Below are 18,905 nucleotides of genomic sequence, written 5' to 3'. Positions count from 1 at the left end.
ACCAATTGACGAAACTCCAGAAAGACTCCAGGGGCGCCGCCGCCATCGCGAAACTCCAATTCGGGGACGAAGTCTCTGTTCCGGCACCTGCGGGACGGGGAAGTGCCAGGAAGCCATCTCCATCGACGCCACCACCTCCATCATGCTCCGTGAGTAGTTCCCCCATGGACTACGGGTTCTAGCAGTAGCTAGTTGGTATACTCTCCTCCATGTACTTCAATACAATGATCTCATGAGCTGCCTTACATGATTGAGATTCATGTGATGTAATTGGTGTTGTGTTTGTTGGGATCCGATGGATGATACATTATGATTAGTCTATCTATAAAGTTTGTGAAGTTATTGTTGCTGCAATCTTGTTATGCTTAATGCTTGTCACTAGGGCCCGAGTTGCATGATCTTAGATTTAAGCTCTATATGTATTGCTTAGATTGTATCTACAAGTTGTATGCACATGTCACTGTCCGGAACCAAAGGCCCCGAAGTGACAGAAATCGGGACAACCAGAGGGGATGGCGGTGATGTGAGGGACACATGTTTTCACGGAGTGTTAATGCTTTGCTCCGGTGCTCTATTAAAAGGAGTACCTTAATATCCAGTAGATTCCCTTGAGGCCCGGCTGCCACCGGCTGGTAGGACAAAAGATGTTGTGCAAGTTTCTCATTGCGAGCACGTACGACTATAATTGGAAAACATGCCTACATGATTAATGAATTGATGTTCTTTCTTAATGCTTTATCAATCCTGTCAATTGCCCAACTGTAATTTGTTCACCCAACACTTGTTACTTGTTATTGGAGAGTTACCACTAGTGTAGATCGCCGGGAGCCCCGGTCCATCTCTCATCATTATATACTCGTTCTATATGTCATTGGAAGTAGTATCAACTATTTTCTGGTGCCATTGCTCTCATATTGCTATTACTGCTGCTGTGTTACTGTTACTACTGCTCTCATATTACTGCTACTTTCACATCACCCCTGTTGCTAGTGCTTTTCCAGGTTCAGCTGAATTGACAACTCAGTTGTTAAGGCTTATAAGTATTCTTTACCTCCCCTTGTGTCGAATCAATAAATTTGGGTTTTACTTCCCTCGAAGACTATCGCGATCCCCTATACTTGTGGGTTATCAATGGATGAAGTGAGGAAGAAACTATTCTCTATATCGCTGTCTGGTAAAGCGGCGCATTGGTATAAATTACTGGATAATGGGGATTCTCTTGAATGGAATGATATTGTGCCCCGGTTTTATTCTAAGTTCTATCCTCCAAGTGAAATTCACAAGGATCGGAACCGCATATATAATTTTTGGCCTCATGATGGAGAGAGTATTGCCCAAGCGTGGGGGAGATTGAAGTCTTTAATGCTCAAATGCCCCATTCATGAGCTTCCTGGTAATGTTATTATTGATAATTTCTATGCAAGACTTTCTTTTGAAGACAAGACCTTGTTGGATACTTCTTGTTCTGGATCATTTACACGCAACAAAGAAGAGTTTAAAATGGACCTTCTTAATCGGATCCAGGAGAATACTGAAGGATGGGAGAACGACAAAGATAGAGAATCAGGTATAAATTATGATTATAAATGCATTGAAGCTTTTATGGATACTGATAAATTTCGTAATATGAGTGCTACTTATGGTCTTGATTCTCAAGTTGCTGCAAATCTTTATAAAGCTTTTGCCTCTCATTATGAATTGCCTAAGAAGAATTTTGATAAGTATGATGAACCGTATAAAGATAAAATTGATTCATCTATTAATAAATGTGTTGTAGTTGAAACTGTTAATCATGTTATTCCTGAAGCTTATATTGAAAAAACTCCTTTCCCTGCTAAAATGAAGGAGTACTCTGTTATAAATAGTGCGGTTCATAAAAGTGAAAAGAAACCTATAGAACCTGAAGAACAAATAAAAGTTGAACCTGCTGTTGCAATAGTTAAAGATCTTGTGACTGAAAATGTGGAGGATGGTCATATTATTTTCTGTGAAGATGCTTCTAATATTGTTTCACATCCTAATAAGTCCAAACAAGCTAGTGTTCCTATGCTATCTGTTAGAATTGGAGATCATTGTTATTATGGTTTATGTGATATTGGTGCAAGTATTAGTGCTATTCCTTATGAGCTTTACACGGAGATTATGCACGAAATTGGTTCTTGTGAACTTGAAGATATTGATGTGGTTATTCGGCTGGCTAATAGAGAAACTATTTCTCCAATTGGTATTGTTGTGGTGTTATTCTTCTAGTGGTGTCGTGTGAACGTCGACTACACGACACTTCACCTTTATGGGCCTAGGGGAATGCATCTTGTACTCATTTGCCAATTGCGGGGTTGCCGGAGTGACAGAAACCTAAACCCCCGTTGGTATATCGATGCAGGAGGGATAGCAGGATCTCAGAGTTTAATTTGTGGTTAGATTTATCTTAATTACTTTCTTGTAGTTGCGGATGCTTGCAAGGGGTATAATCACAAGTATGTATTAGTCCTAGGAAGGGCGGTACATTAGCACAGGTTCACCCACACAACACTTATCAAAACAATGAAGATTAATTAGCCGTATGTAGCGAAAGCACTAGACTAAAATCCCGTGTGTCCTCGAGAACGTTTGGTCATTATAAGTACACAAACCGGCTTGTCCTTTGTGCTAAAAAGGATTGGGCCACTCGCTGCAATTGTTACTCTCGCACTTTACTTACTCGTACTTTATTCATCTGTTACATCAAAACCCTCTTAATACTTGTCTGTGAGCATTTACAGTGAATCCTTCATCGAAACTGCTTGTCAACACCTTCTGCTCCTCGTTGGGATCGACATTCTTACTTATCGAAGATACTACGATACACCCCCTATACTTGTGGGTCATCAATATGCAACAGCGGAGCGTGTCTCTCTCCCACACAGTGAATGCTAGGATCCATTTTATTCAAACAAAACAAAAACAAAAACAGACCGACGCTCCAAGCAAAGTGCATAAGATGTGATGGAATAAAAATATAGTTTCACTAGAGGAACCTGATAATGTTGTCGATGAAGAAGGGGATGCCTTGGGCATGCCCAAGCTTAAGCGCTTGAGTCTTCTTGAAATATGCAGGGGTAAACCACCGGAGCATCCCCAAGCTTAGAGCTTTCACTCTCCTTGATCATATTGTATCATCCTCCTCTCTTGATCCTTGAAAACTTCCTCCACACCAAACTCAAAACAACTCATTAAAGGGTTAGAGCACAATCAAAATTTACATGTTCAGAGGTGAAATAATCATTCTTAACACTTCTGGACATTGCACAAAGCTACTGAAAGTCAATGGAATCGAAAAATCCATCAAGCATATCAAAATAGCCAATGCGAAATAAAAGGCAGAATCTGTTAAAACAGAACAGTTCGTAAAGATGAATTTTATTGAGGCACCAGACTTGCTCAAATGAAAATGCTCAAATTGAATGAAAGTTGCGTACATATCTGGGGATCACTCACGTAAATTGGCATAATTTTCTGAGTTACCTACAGAGAATTAGGCCCAGATTCGTTACAGCAAAGAAATCTGTTTCTGCGCAGTAATCCAAATCTAGTATGAACCTTACTATCAAAGACTTTACTTGGCACAACAATGCACAAAACTAAGATAAGGAGAGGTTGCTACAGTAGTAACAACTTCCAAGACTCAAATATAAAATAAAAGTGCAGTAGTAAAATCATGGGTTTTTTCCCATAAGCGCTTTTCTTTAACGCCTTTCAGCTAGGCGCAGAAAGTGTATATCAAGTATTATCAAGAGACGAAGTGTCAACATCATAATTTGTTCTAATAATAGAATCAAAAGGTAACTTTATTCTCTTCCTAGGGAAGTGTTCCATACCTTTATTGAGAGGAAATTGATACTTAATATTGCCTTCCTTCATATCAATAACAACACCAACAGTTCGAAGAAAAGGTCTTCCCAATATAATGGGACAAGATGCATTGCATTCAATATCCAAGACAACAAAATCAACGGGGACAAGGTTATTGTTAACGGTAATGCGAAGATTATCAACTCTCCCCAAAGGTTTCTTTGTAGAATGATCAGCAAGATTAACATCCAAATAACAATTTTTCAATGGTGGCAAGTCAAGCATATTATAAATTTTCTTAGGCATAACAGAAATACTTGCACCAAGATCACATAAAGCATTACAATCAAAGTCATTGACCTTCATTTTAATGATGGGCTCCCAACCATCCTCTGGCTTCCTAGGAATAGAAGCTTCACGTTCTAATTTCTCTTCTCTAGCTTTTATGAGAGCATTTGTAATATGTTTCGTGAAAGCCAAATTTATAGCACTAGCATTAGGACTCTTAGCAAGTTTTTGTAAGAACTTTATAACTTCAGAGATGTGGCAATCATCAAAATCTAAACCATTATAATCTAAAGCAATGGGATCATCATCCCCAATGTTGGAAAAAATTTCAGCAGTTTTATCACGGGCGATTTCAGCGGTTTCAATGATTTCAAGCAGTTTTTCGCGCTTTGCATTAGAAGTGGAAACATTGCCAACACCAATTCTTTTACCATTAATCGTAGGAGGTGCAGCAACATGTGAAGCATTAGCATTGCTAGTGGTGGTAATAGTCCAAACTTTAGCTATATTATCTTCTTTATCATTTTCTTCTTTCTCCCACCTAGCACGCAATTCGGCCATCAATCTTATATTCTCATTAATTCTAACTTGGATGGCATTTGCTGTAGTAACAATTTTATTATTATGATTTTCATTAGGCATAACTTTCGATTTCAAAAGATCAACATCGTGACAAGACTATCGACTTTAGAAGCAAGTATATCAATTTTCCCAAGCTTTTCTTCAACAGATTTGTTAAAAGCAGTTTGTGTACTAATAAATTCTTTAAGCATAGCTTCAAGTCCAGGGGGTGTGTTCCTATTATTGTTGTAAGAATTCCCATAAGAATTACCATAGCCGTTGCCATTATTATAAGGATATGGCCTATAGTTGTTACTAGAATTGTTCCGATAAGCATTGTTGTTGAAATTATTATTTTTAATGAAGTTTACATCAACATGTTCTTCTTGAGCAACCAATGAAGCTAACGGAACATTATTAGGATCAACATTAGTCCTACCATTCACAAGCATAGACATAATAGCATCAATCTTATCACTCAAGAAGAGGTTTCTTCGACAGAATTTACCTTCTTACCTTGTGGAGCTCTTTCCGTGTGCCATTCAGAGTAATTAATCATCATATTATCAAGAAGCTTTGTTGCTTCGCCAAGAGTGATGGACATAAAGGTACCTCCAGCAGCTGAATCCAATAGGTTCCGCGAAGAAAAATTCAGTCCTGCATAAAAGGTTTGGATGATCATCCAAGTAGTCAGTCCATGGGTTGGGCAATTTTTAACCAAAGATTTCATTCTTTCCCAAGCTTGGGCAACATGCTCATTATACAATTGTTTAAAATTCATTATGCTACTCCTCAAAGATATAATTTTAGCAGGGGGATAATATCTACCAATAAAAGCATCCTTGCATTTAATCCATGAATCAATACTATTCTTAGGCAGAGATAGCAACCAATCTTTAGCTCTTCCTCTTAATGAGAAAGAAAAAAGTTTTAATTTTATAATGTCACCATCTACATCTTTATACTTTTGCATTTCACACAATTCAACAAAATTATTGAGATGGGCAGCAGCATCATCAGAACTAACACCAGAAAATTGCTCTCTCATAACAAGATTCAGTAAAGCAGGTTTAATTTCAAAGAATTCTGCTGTAGTAGCAGGTGTAGCAATAGGTGTGCATAAGAAATCATTACTATTTGTGGTTGTGAAGTCACACAACTTAGTATTTTCAGGAGTACCCATTTTAGCAACAGTAAATAAAGCAAACTAGATAAAGTAAATGCAAGTAACTATTTTTTTTGTGTTTTTTGATATAGCAAACAAGATAGTAAGCAAAGTAAAACTAGCAACTAATTTTTTTGTATTTTGATATAATGCAGCAAACAAGGTAAATAAAACAAAGCAAGACAAAAACAAAGTAAAGAGATTGGATTGTGGAGACTCCCCTTGCAGCGTGTCTTGATCTCCCCGGCAACGGCGCCGGAAATTTTGCTTGCTGCGCGTAGTTGACGTATGTCTTTCCGTTCAACACGCGTCCGTTGGGAACCCCAAGAGGAAGGTGTGATGCGTACAGCAGTAAATTTCCCTCAGTAAGAAACCAAGGTTTATCGAACCAGTAGGAGCCAAGAAGCACGTTGAAGGTTGACGGCGGCGAGATGTAGTGCGGCGCAACACCAGGGATTCCGGCGCCAACGTGGAACCTGCACAACACAACCAAAGTACTTTGCTCCAACGAAACAGTGAGGTTGTCAATCTCACTGGCTTGCTGTAACAAAGGATTAGATGTATAGTGTGGATGATGATTGTTTGCAAAAAACAGTAGAACAAGTATTGCAGTAGATTGTATTCAATGTAAAGAATGGACCGGGGTCCACAGTTCACTAGAGGTGTCTCTCCCATAAGATAAATAGCATGTTGGGTGAACAAATTACAGTGGGGCAATTGACAAATAGAGAGGGCATGACCATGCACATACATGATATGATGAGTATAGTGAGATTTAATTGGGCATTACGACAAAGTACATAGACCGCTATCCAGCATGCATCTATGCCTAAAAAGTCCACCTTCAGGTTATCATCCGAACCCCTTCCAGTATTAAGTTGCAAACAACAGACAATTGCATTAAGTATGGTGCGTAATGTAATCAATAACTACATCCTCGGACATAGCATCAATGTTTTATCCCTAGAGGCAACAGCACATCCACAACCTTAGAACTTTCTGTCACTGTCCCAGATTTAATGGAGGCATGAACCCACTATCGAGCATAAATACTCCCTCTTGGAGTTACTAGCAAAAACTTGGCCAGAGCCTCTACTAATAACGGAGAGCATGCAAGATCATAAACAACACATAGATAATAGATTAATAATCAACATAGCATGGTATTCACAATTCATCGGATCCCAACAAACACAACATGTAGCATTACAGATAGATGATCTTGATCATGTTAGGCAGCTCACAAGATCCAACAATGAAGCACAATTAGGAGAAGACGACCATCTAGCTACTGCTATGGACCCATAGTCCAAGGGTGAACTACTCACTCATCACACCGGAGGCGACCATGGCGGTGAAGAGTCCTCCGGGAGATGATTCCCCTCTCCGGCAGGGTGCCGGAGGCGATCTCCTGAATCCCCCGAGATGGGATTGGCGGCGGCGGCGTCTCTGGAAGGTTTTCCGTATCGTGGCTCTCAGTACTGGGGGTTTCGCGACGAAGGCTATAAGTAGGCGGAGGAGATAGGTCAGGGGGGCACACGAGGGCCCCACACAACAGGCCGGCGCGGCCAAGGCCCAGGCCGCGCCGCCCTAGTGTGTCGCCACCTCGTGGCCCCACTTCGTATCATCTTCGGTCTTCTGGAAGCTTTGTGTGAAAATAGGCCCCTGGGCGTTGATTTTGTCCAATTCCGAGAATATTTCCTTACTAGGATTTCTGAAACCAAAAACAGCAGAAAACAGCAACTGGCTCTTCGGCATCTCGTTAATAGGTTAGTGCCGGAAAATGCATAAATATGACATAAAGTATGCATAAAACATGTAGATATCATCAATAATGTGGCATGGAACATAAGAAATTATCGATACGTCGGAGACGTATCAGCAGCCGGGCCTCAAGGGAATCTACTGGCAATTAAGGTACTCCTTTTAATAGAGCACCGGAGCAAAGCATTAACACTTGGTGAAAACATGTGATCCTCATATCACAGCCTTCCCCTCCGGTTGTCCCAATTTCTGTCACTTTGGGGCCTCGGGTTCCGGACAGCAATATGTGCAAACAAATTGTAGATACAATCTAAGCAATGCATATAGAGCTTAAATCTAAGATCATGCCACTCGTGCACTAGTGACAAGCATTAAACACAACAAGATTGCAGCAACAATAACTTCACAAACTTTATAGATAGACTAATCATAATGTAACAATCCATCGGATCCCAACAAACACAACACCGATTACATCAGATGGATCTCAATCATGTAAGGCAGCTCATGAGATCATTGTATTGAAGTACATGGGAGAGAGAGTACCAACTAGCTATAGCTAGAACCCGTAGTTCATGGGGGAACTACTCACGGAGCATGATGGAGGCGGTGGCGTTGATGGAGATGGCTTCCGGGGGCACTTCCCCGTCCCGGCGGCGTGCCGGAACAGAGATTCTGTCCCCCGAATTGGAGTTTCGCGATGGCGGCGGCGCCCCTGGAGTCTTTCTGGAGTTTCTTCAATCGGTATCGTGTTTTTAGGTCGAAAGGGCTTATATAGGCGAAGAGGCGGCGCAGGAGGGGCACCAGGGCGCGCTCCCCACCTGGCGGCGCGGCCAGGCCTGGGCCCGCGCCCAGGTGTGGTGTGGTGGCCCCCTGGCCCGCCTCCGACTCTCCTTTGGTGTTCTGGAGCCTTCCGGGAAAAATAAGATATTTGGTCTTCGTTTCGTCGAATTCCGAGAATATTGCCCGAACAGACTTTCTGGAACCAAAAATAGCAGAAAACAGGAACTGGCACTTCGGCATCTTGTTAATAGGTTAGTTTCGGAAAATGCATGAAATCATTATAAAGTGTGAGCAAAACATGTAGGCATTGTCATAAAACTAGCATGGAACATCATAAATTATAGATACGTTGGAGACGTATCAACATGTTCCATTACTCCAACTTCCTGATTTCAATAAGACTTTTGAGCTTGAATGTGATGCTAGTGGAATTGGTTTGGGAGGTGTGTTTTACAAGAGGGCAAACCTGTTGCATATTTTAGTGAAAAATTGTGTGGGCCTAGTCTAAACTATTCTACTTATGATAAAGAATTATATGCGCTAGTTCGGACATTAGAAACTTGGCAAAATTATTTATGGCCTAAAGAATTTGAAATACATTCTGATCATGAATCTTTGAAGCATATTCATAGTCAAGCTAAGTTGAATCGTCGCCATGCAAAGACGGTTGAGTTTATTGAGTCTTTTCCTTATGTTATCAAACACAAAAAGGGTAAAGATAATGTTATTTCTGATGCATTGTCGCACCGATATACTATGCTATCTCAACTTGACTTCAAGATTTTTGGATTAGAAACCATAAAAGAACAATACTTGCAAGATGCTGATTTTAAAGATGTGTTGCTGAATTGTAGAGATTGTAGAACATGGAACAAATTCATCCTCAATGATGGATTTGTGTTCCGTGCTAACAAGCTATGCATCCCAGATAGTTCCGTTCGTCTTTTGTTGTTGCAGGAGGCGCATGGAGGTGGATTGATGGGTCACTTTGGTGTGAAGAAGACGGAGGATGTACTTGTTGCACACTTCTTTTGGCCACGTATGCGTTGAGATGTTGAGAGATTTGTGGCACGCTGCACTACATGTCAAAAAGCTAAGTCTCGACTTAATCCACATGGTTTATATTTGCCTCTTCCTGTTACTAGTGTACCTTGGGAGGATATTTCTATGGATTTCATTTTGGGTTTGCCTCGTACACAAAAGGGGAGGGATAGTATCTTTGTTGTTGTGGCGGTTTTCTAAAATGGCACACTTTATTCCATGTCGCAAGACTGATGATGCTACACATGTTGCTGATTTTTTCTTTCACGAAATTGTTCGTTTACATGGTGTGCCAAATACTATTGTTTCTGATCATGATACTAAGTTTCGTAGCCACTTTTGGAGATGTTTATGGGCTAAGTTGGGGACTAAATTGTTGTTTAGTACTACATGTCATCCCCAAACTGATGGACAAACTGAAGTAGTAAATAGAACATTGTCTACTATGTTGCGGGCTATTTTGAAGAAGAACTTAAAATTATGGGAAGAATGTTTACCTCATATTGAATTTGCTTACAATCGTTCGCTGCATTCTACCACTAAGATGTGCCCTTTTGAGATTGTGTATGGTTTTGTACCACGTGCACCTATTGATTTGTTGCCTTTACCATCTTTGGTGCAAAATAATTTGGATGCTACAGACCGTGCTGAATTGATACTGAAATTCCATGAGACTACTAAAGACAACATAGAACGCATGAATGCTAAGTACAAAATTGCTGGGGATTGAGGAAGAAAGCATGTTGTGTTTGATGTTGGTGATCTTGTTTGGTTGCATTTGCGCAAAGATCATTTTCCTGAATTGCGCAAGTCTAAACTAATGCCACGCGCTGCTGGTCCTTTTAAGGTGTTAGAGAAAATAAATGATAATGCATATAAACTTGAGCTTCCTGCAGAATTAGGTCCGGTTAGTCTTACATTGAACATTGCAAATTTGAAGCCTTACTTTGGTGAAGAAGAGGAGCTTTCGTCGAGGACAACTTCAATTCAAGAAGGGGGGCATGATGAGGACATCCCATCTATTCAAACAACTGTTGTACCTACAGCCACACAAATACAAGGACCAATCACTAGAGCTCGTGCCAAATAACTTAACTATCAGGTACTTTCGTTTCTTAGAACTATTCCTCACATACATGAGAATATGATGCTACCTAAATCAGATATGTTTGTTACTCTTAGGAATGATGGACCAAACATGGATGATGAGGACAAGCATTGGAGCATGATCACACATGGAGGAGATGGCAGCAAGCATTTGAGGATTGAAGATGACGCTGCAAGTGGAGATTTCAAAACTTTGAAGCCACCAAAAGAAGAGATGAAGACATGGACGAAATATAGAGTTTTCCACTTCATAATTTCGTCCATACATAATATGGTGCTGCGTCACCTTTAGTTTTGGGCCAGGCCCATGTCATTTTCGCAGGAATTAAGTCAGCCACTTTTTAGAGTCCGTATTGAAGGGGGAAAGGCCTTCTAGGGTTTTGTTGGCCACCATACGTATTGCTGGCCGAACCCCCACATTTTCCTCCTTTAAATACCCCCATAGCCATCACGTTTAGACTCGGATTTTGATTAGACTAAAAGTTAGCCATTGCTGCAACTCTCGTGTACTTCTTTTGAGGCCAACGCCCAGAACAAGACCGACTATTCGGAATCCCACCTTATTCAATAAAGCTTTCATCTTTCATCCGCAATATTCTGATTGCATCATTAGTTCTTACTTGTTCTCGATTTTAGGTAGGAATTAAGACCCTCGCTGGTCAGGCTGATCGTGCATCCGCAAGATCAGTAACTCCCGGAGATTGTCCTAGAGATTGCATTGGCGCACGAGCTTTGCACCTGTAGTCGGATCGTCAAGCACGAACTCCACCAACAAATCGATCTATCCACGTCTCATCGAAAGATCGGCCACCTTTGCCCTATCACCCACTGATGCTCAATCAGATCCGTATGTAGCCATTTGCACACGTTCTCATCAGTGACTTCTACATTCATATGCAGATAGTTCTCCCAAGATAAGGCCACATGGAGTGGCGCAACCAGCTCACCTTGGAATTCCCAGTGGTTCTCATTGCGGCCATCAGGACGCTCTTTCTCAACGATCATGTTGTGCATGATCACGCAGCATGTCATCACCTCATGCATGGTCTTTAGCGACCATGTTCTTGCCGGGTGACGGACAATTGCCCACCAAGCTTGGAGCACACCAAATCGATGCTCCACATCTTTCCTGCAAGCCTCTTGCATCTTGGCGAACCTCCTCGTCTTCTGGGAGTTTGGATTACGGACAGTCTTCACCAGTGTGGCCCAGTCAGGGTAGATGCCATCAGCAAGATAATATGGCTTGTCATATTCATTTCCATTGACCTCATAGCTCACCCGGAGAGCTTTGCCTTGCATGAGCCTATTGAAAACCGGTGATCGGTCAAACACATTGATGTCATTGTTGGAACCGACCATGCCAAAGAATGAATGTCAAATCCATAAATATTGAGATATGACAGCTTCAAGAATGACAGTCCGTCCCTCTTCATGCCCGCTGTAGTGACCCTGCCATCCAAATAGACAGTTCTTCCACTCCCAGTGCATGCAATCTATGATGCCAATCATTCCTGGGAACCCTCTAGACTCGTTGATAGACAACAGCTGTGATGTAGCCCGACCTACGGTCTTCGCTTCATCATGTGCTTCAACGACAAGAACCACACTCAAGGCCGAGGTCACGGAGGCATGAAAGAGAAGAAGGAAGAAGAGCGCCCGAGGTCGCCAAGAAGAGACGGCGCATGAAGCACGACTGCTCGGATTATCCGCCCCACTAAGGCCGAACAATCCGCCCCCCTATGTGTCCAAGTCAATTCGGGCCAAGTCCCATGTACCCCCCCTTGTATGCCTAAACTACCCCTCCTTAGTGGCTCCCTATATATAGGCTCCCACCTCCCCCTTCATGAGGTTAGGAATGAACTTGAGAGAATTAGGCTCATGCCTCCACCATCCCTTTGGGATTAGGGAAACCCCCTCCTTAGATTTACCCAAATCTATTGTACAAGGCACTCCTTATATGATTAGTCTCTCACACTCGTGATTCAACCACCGGTCTCTCACTCGTGTGATTCCACCGATCGTATACCGATCTTCCTCTCGGGGATTCTACCGCGTGTCTCTCCCTTGAGAGATTCTATCGGGATAGTGGTTCGGGCTATCGGGAGTAAACCGAATTGTATCGGGTTGGTGTGCGTTTGCGTGTGTTCATCGTGTTCATCGCCGTGTTCTTCGTGTTCTTCCTCTCCCCCGCCTTTCCCTCGGTCAATTCGTGAGATCGGGCAACCCACGTGGCCTTAGGCCGCATCATATGGTATCAGAGCAAAGGTTGCCACGAATTTGACCCTCGAATCTCTCCAATTTCACCCAAAAAAAAAATTCCCAAAATTTTGCCCCAAAAAATAGCTCGAAAATTGATCTCCGAATTTGTTGAGTTTTTTGTGGTTTTGCTCCACAGATCTGATGTTCCTAGTGCTGATCTACTGTTTCCCCAAAATTTTCCCATCTATTCCTTCCAATTTGGTGCGAATTTGAGCTATTTCGGTCCGTTTTGGTCAAGAACAGCAAGAACAACCCGCGCTCATCTCGTGCAAATCTTGGTCAACGTGTCCTGGCCGCTCCTCCCTGGCCGCACCATCGAGCGCCTCCTCCGCAGCACAGCGCCGCCGCCACTGCTCGCTCCGCCCACGCACTCCAGCCGCCGGGCCCCACATCCTTGCAGTGCGCGCCGCCGCCCGGCACCCTGCCGCGTCTCATCACGCTCGCCAAGCTTCCGCCCGCGTGCACCCTCGCCGCCAATCCTCGCTGCCGCTCGCTGCTCACTACCGCCAGGCCCACACCACGCTCGTCCTGCCCCGTCCCCGCGCGTGCCAAGGCTGCTCTGCCCGCCGCCCGCCCAGCTCGCAGCGACCGCTGCCAAAGCCGCGCTGCCGCCCGCGTCATCCGTTTCCCTGCCGCGCTGCGCCTCAACCAAGCAGCTCCTTTCCCACGCACGCGCCCCGCCTTAGGCCCCGCAAACACCACGGCCACCGCGCGCATCGCCCCAGGCTGCTCACGCCCGCCCCTCTGCCAACCAGCTCGCGTGCAGCCGGCCGCCCGTACCCTGCTCGCGCTGCACTCCCTCGATTTCCTCAACCGGCAGCTCCAAATCCACGCCAAATCCGGTTGAAACCGGGCTCAAACCGGGCGGCACACCGGGCAACCCGGTCGAAACCGGAGCCTGGACCGGTGCCAACCGGCACAATCCAGGGGCTCTGCCCAATTTTCGTCCAGTTTTGACTCACGTTTTTGCTCCAAATTTTGACAACTTTCCGGAGCCCGTTTAACTCCAAATTTTAACAGCATCCCCCAAATACTCCACATAGCCCATCTCTAATTTTCCGTGATTTTTGGAACATATTTTTTGACCGCTCGTTTCGACCCAACTTTTCGGGCATTGACTTAATTTGCTCGGTTTCCGATTTGGAGTGCATCGGTCGTCTACTCCACCTCCGCGCCTACACCAACTCCGCGACGACACCGTTGGCACCCCGGATTCCGACGCAACCTCGACATCGTCATCGACACCACCACTTCGCCATCGCAAATTCGTGTGCTTGACACCGCCTAACCTTTTCACTAGGTATAACTTGCCCCTTACCCCTTGTAGCCCCGTTTCTTTCTTTGTGTACCTATCCCATTGAGAGTGGCTTTCCGAGCGTTGCGAAGCATTGCACAAGTGTCACGACCGTGAGAGGGTGTGTGTGCGTTGTGTTGAGCGAAGCTCCGAAGCAAGCTCGGTGAGAAAGATACACAAAAGAAGAAAAGTGATATACATACATAGAGAAAAAGAAAGCTTCTAAGCATAGGAAAAAAAAAAGTGAAAAAAAAAAGTGAAAAGAGTGTGTGTCCACCGATACCGAGAAGTGCAAAGCTTGTGAGCACTAAGAGAGAAAAGAGAAGAGTGGCATTTGTGCAAATCTTGTTGCTTCCCTCTTATGCAACCGAGCTACGGTCTCTCTTGTGTTGGCGTGACACCGAGCATATAGTCTTCGTTAGGACCATCTTTGTCACTTGCTCACTTCCTTGGTCGCGCTAACCCCATTGTTCTCCGTTGTGTGTGTTTCCGTGTTTCCTTGACATAGATCACCACTTTTGACATTTGACTTTGGATCTTACCCACATTTGACAATAGACTTTTCCGTTGATCTTTTTCATTTGCTATCCACCCCTTACCCACCACATATAGTGTTTCTTAGCCTTTTGCGTGTGCTTTGAGTGTGTGTGTGAGTAACCCCGATACATTTCGACTTTGCTCTTGACTTGAACCATTTTTCCGATACTTTCTTGATAGGTGAGATACTTGTGTAGCTTTCCTTCCACCACATACATATACACCTTCCTAGTGAGATATATACATGATGACCCCACAAGAGCAAGCCGAGATGAGAGCATACTTCGCCGAGCTAGATGCTCGAGAGGCCAAAATGACCCTCCAAGACAAAGCCGAGTGCAAATCCTACTTCAAACACCTTGAGAGCAAGAGTGATACACACCATGAGTCGAGTGAGGATGTTTCGATTTCTAACAACTTAACCTCTACTCCGCTTGTGTTGTCTTCCTCTTTGCTAGGTTGCTCGGACATCGACGACGCCATTGCCATGGAGATGAGGGACTCCACTATATGTGAGATGAGCGACTCCACTATATGTGAGATGAGCGACTCCACTATATGTGAGCTTGATGAGTGCCTCCACTTCGACAGCATGAGTGAAACACCAAGTGAGATGAGAGTGGTAGTTGATAGGCCATGTGAGGCCATTTTCAATTCTAACATCTTACCCTCTACCTCTAGTGTGTTTCCTTGTGTCTCACTAGGTGCCATGGATGATGAGACGCCGATCATGGAGAAGATGTACATGGTGCATGAAGATGATGATATCACACCATGCTTGATTGAAGATGAACATGGAGGCCACATCGAGCCTACCACTTCCACAACACCTACCTCATATGAGCGGGACTACAAAGGTACATATATGGGTGTTGATGATGCCATGATCCCACTAGAGGACATGATGATTTGTGAGTGCTTGCATGAGTTGGATGATCCTATTGCTATGTCATATGCTTCTTTCACTTTCCCTTGTGATACTTGTGCCATTGTTGATCATGTGGAAGTAGTTGCTTGTGACACTTTGACCATGCCATGCTATGAGTGTTTCGATTTCTATCCTATTGCTTGCAATATGTCGAACAATTTCTCTTTCCCATGTATTGCTTGCAATGTTGATAATGATGCTTGTGTTGTGACAACCTTGCCGAACAATTGCTCTTTTTCTAGGTTTGTCGACAACAATGATCAAATGTTGAACATGTTTTGTGCTACATGCTTGCAATATTCTCCCATTAATGCAACCAAAATGATGAACAATTTCTCTTTCCAATGCTTGGCTTGCAATAGTGTTAATATGCTTGTAAATGAGATTGCCCCCATAGCTCTCTCAAATTTTGGAGACTTTGCATATATCTATGTTGCGCATGTTCCTAAGTTTTCCCCGCATATTCACCATGTGTACTATAATATCTTGCTTACCGCTAATGGTGATGTGCAAAAGCAATGGCGCATCATGATGGATGATGTGTTCATATACCATGCACACACGTTGTTCTTGTTGTCTAACATGTGTGTAGGTACCCAAACTCCAATGTCAACCTCGATTGAGCACGAGTTGACAAAACGAGCTCTTGAGAGCATGATACAAGTGAGCTCCAATGAGTGGTTTTGCCCGCACACTTCAACTACACAAGATCTCTCAATGAGAGCACACCGACACTTTGATAAGGTGACCTCCTTCTACTTGCGCCCTCTTCCTAAATCCATTGAACTTTGGCTACGCTTTGATTGCTCCTTTGCTTTTCTTGTGCTATTGATAGGGCCCTTGACAAGTGAAGGGACATTCAAGCGTTGGTGTCATCTACCTCCTCTACACATTCATGAAGACTCATCGTCGAGGACGACTCTTTTTCAAGTGGGGGGAGATGATGTAGCCCGACCTACGGTCTTCGCTTCATCATGTGCTTCAACGACAAGAACCACACTCAAGGCCGAGGTCACGGAGGCATGAAAGAGAAGAAGGAAGAAGAGCGCCCGAGGTCGCCAAGAAGAGACGGCGCATGAAGCACGACTGCTCGGATTATCCGCCCCACTAAGGCCGAACAATCCGCCCCCCTATGTGTCCAAGTCAATTCGGGCCAAGTCCCATGTACCCCCCCCTTGTATGCCTAAACTACCCCTCCTTAGTGGCTCCCTATATATAGGCTCCCACCTCCCCCTTCATGAGGTTAGGAATGAACTTGAGAGAATTAGGCTCATGCCTCCACCATCCCTTTGGGATTAGGGAAACCCCCTCCTTAGATTTACCCAAATCTATTGTACAAGGCACTCCTTATATGATTAGTCTCTCACACTCGTGATTCAACCACCGGTCTCTCACTCGTGTGATTCCACCGATCGTATACCGATCTTCCTCTCGGGGATTCTACCGCGTGTCTCTCCCTTGAGAGATTCTATCGGGATAGTGGTTCGGGCTATCGGGAGTAAACCGAATTGTATCGGGTTGGTGTGCGTTTGCGTGTGTTCATCGTGTTCATCGCCGTGTTCTTCGTGTTCTTCCTCTCCCCCGCCTTTCCCTCGGTCAATTCGTGAGATCGGGCAACCCACGTGGCCTTAGGCCGCATCAAGCTGCCTTGTATCCTCAACATTTGTCTCCCTACAGTAATGTTGTCCGAACACGACAATCACGGCTCGGCAAAACCTGTACATGGCCTCATGGCAGGTGCTCTCACCCATTCGAAGATACTCATGGAATATATCAGCAGCCATTCCATATGAGAGCATGTGAATAGCCCGAAGCATTTTTGGTAGGAGGTGAAGCCTAGCGCACCTGTTGCATCGGGCCTGCATTGGAAGTAGGGGTCGTAGTGTCTGACGCCCCGAAGAATGACCAAGAACAGCTCCCTTGACATCCTGTACCGGCGCTGGAACATTTTTTTCTTGAACACCGGATTGGTGAGGTGGAAGTAGTCCTTGTGGAGCCGGAGCTGCCCTTCCTCTCTGTTGCGCGGCAGGTTTTTTGAGCGGCCCTTGACGGAGCCCCGGTGCACCGGCCCCTGGTTTGAGGTGAACTCGTGGATCATGGAGGCTGCAGTAGTTGCCAATGTCTGCGTCGATTGATCGGACTCCTCGTCGGAAGAGGAGACAATGACCAACGCGTGGAACTTCTCCAGCATATGCTACATCTGCATCTGCATGGGTACGAACTGTGGATCAATGGCCACGCATAATAGCGCCGAAAACAGGAGAAGAAACCAACAGGCGCAATTGACCCAACAGGTCGTGGGCGGCGCAAGCGGCAACGTTTGGCCCCAAAACAGTCGGCAGGGTCGCGCCGGAGCCAACCCCGAGTACGATCCTGCTCTCCCGCACGGTGAGAGCCGAGCCGACGGCGAATACTGCGGGCGCTGCGGTGGGACGGCGGCGGGTGGGGCTAGGTTGGTGGCGTCGCACTAGGGCGGCAAAGAAGGGGAAAAAGAAGCAAATTGAAGCGGTAGATTTCGCTAACCCTGACTTGCGGGACCGGGTAAGAAAAGGAGGATGCTCGGCGCGACCGCGCAGCGTCCGCGGAGATGCAAACCTGTCGCATATTTGGGGCAGGTTTGCGTCGTCGCGGATGGCCCGGTCACTTTGCTTCGCCCCGCTGGAGCAGGGACCAGACGCATTTTTGGTCACGGCGGACGCAAATGGTCGCCCAGCGTCCGTTTGCGTCGCCCCGTTGGAGATGCCTTAAGCAGCCACCTCCGCTGGCTACGCGTACTGCGGAGGCGGCGACGCGTACTGCAGAGGAGGCCCTAAGTGTGGTGTCATCGGTGGCCGAGGGTGGAACCTCCTGGCCGTCCCACACTTTATGTGGTGGCGTGTGTGGCAACAACGGTCGTGGCGGTGGCAGGGAGGCTACGTGCGTCGTCACCATGACCGAGAGCTGGACGACGTCCTCATACCCTGGCCACTTGGTGTCCTCGTCGGCCAATGACGCGGCCATTGCGGCGGCCGTGGCCGCGTCCTCGTCGTAATTGTTGGGGACGACATCCTCCAGCTTCACAGCGGCTGGAGGCACATCCTCCATCTTTATGTCCTCTTCGTCGTCGTCGTCCTCATCATAGACGACCTCGTTCTCGTTGTCGGGCACGTCATCGCCGGGCATGAATTCTCTATGGTCGCGGACGACACGACGCGCCTCGTGCTCCCAGGCGAGGAACGCGTGCCAAAAATCCTCCCGTCGGTACACCTCATGGTGCCGCATCGTGCTATCTATTTGCGTCGCCCCGCTTTAGCGTGCGTAGATTGTTCGTCTATTTGCCCGGACCGAAATGGACAACCCAGTACCCT

Source organism: Lolium perenne, chromosome 4 (genome assembly GCF_019359855.2).
Source record: "Lolium perenne isolate Kyuss_39 chromosome 4, Kyuss_2.0, whole genome shotgun sequence".
In the NCBI taxonomy this organism is placed as follows: Eukaryota; Viridiplantae; Streptophyta; class Magnoliopsida; order Poales; family Poaceae; genus Lolium; species Lolium perenne.
This window is presented reverse-complemented; position numbering follows the sequence as displayed.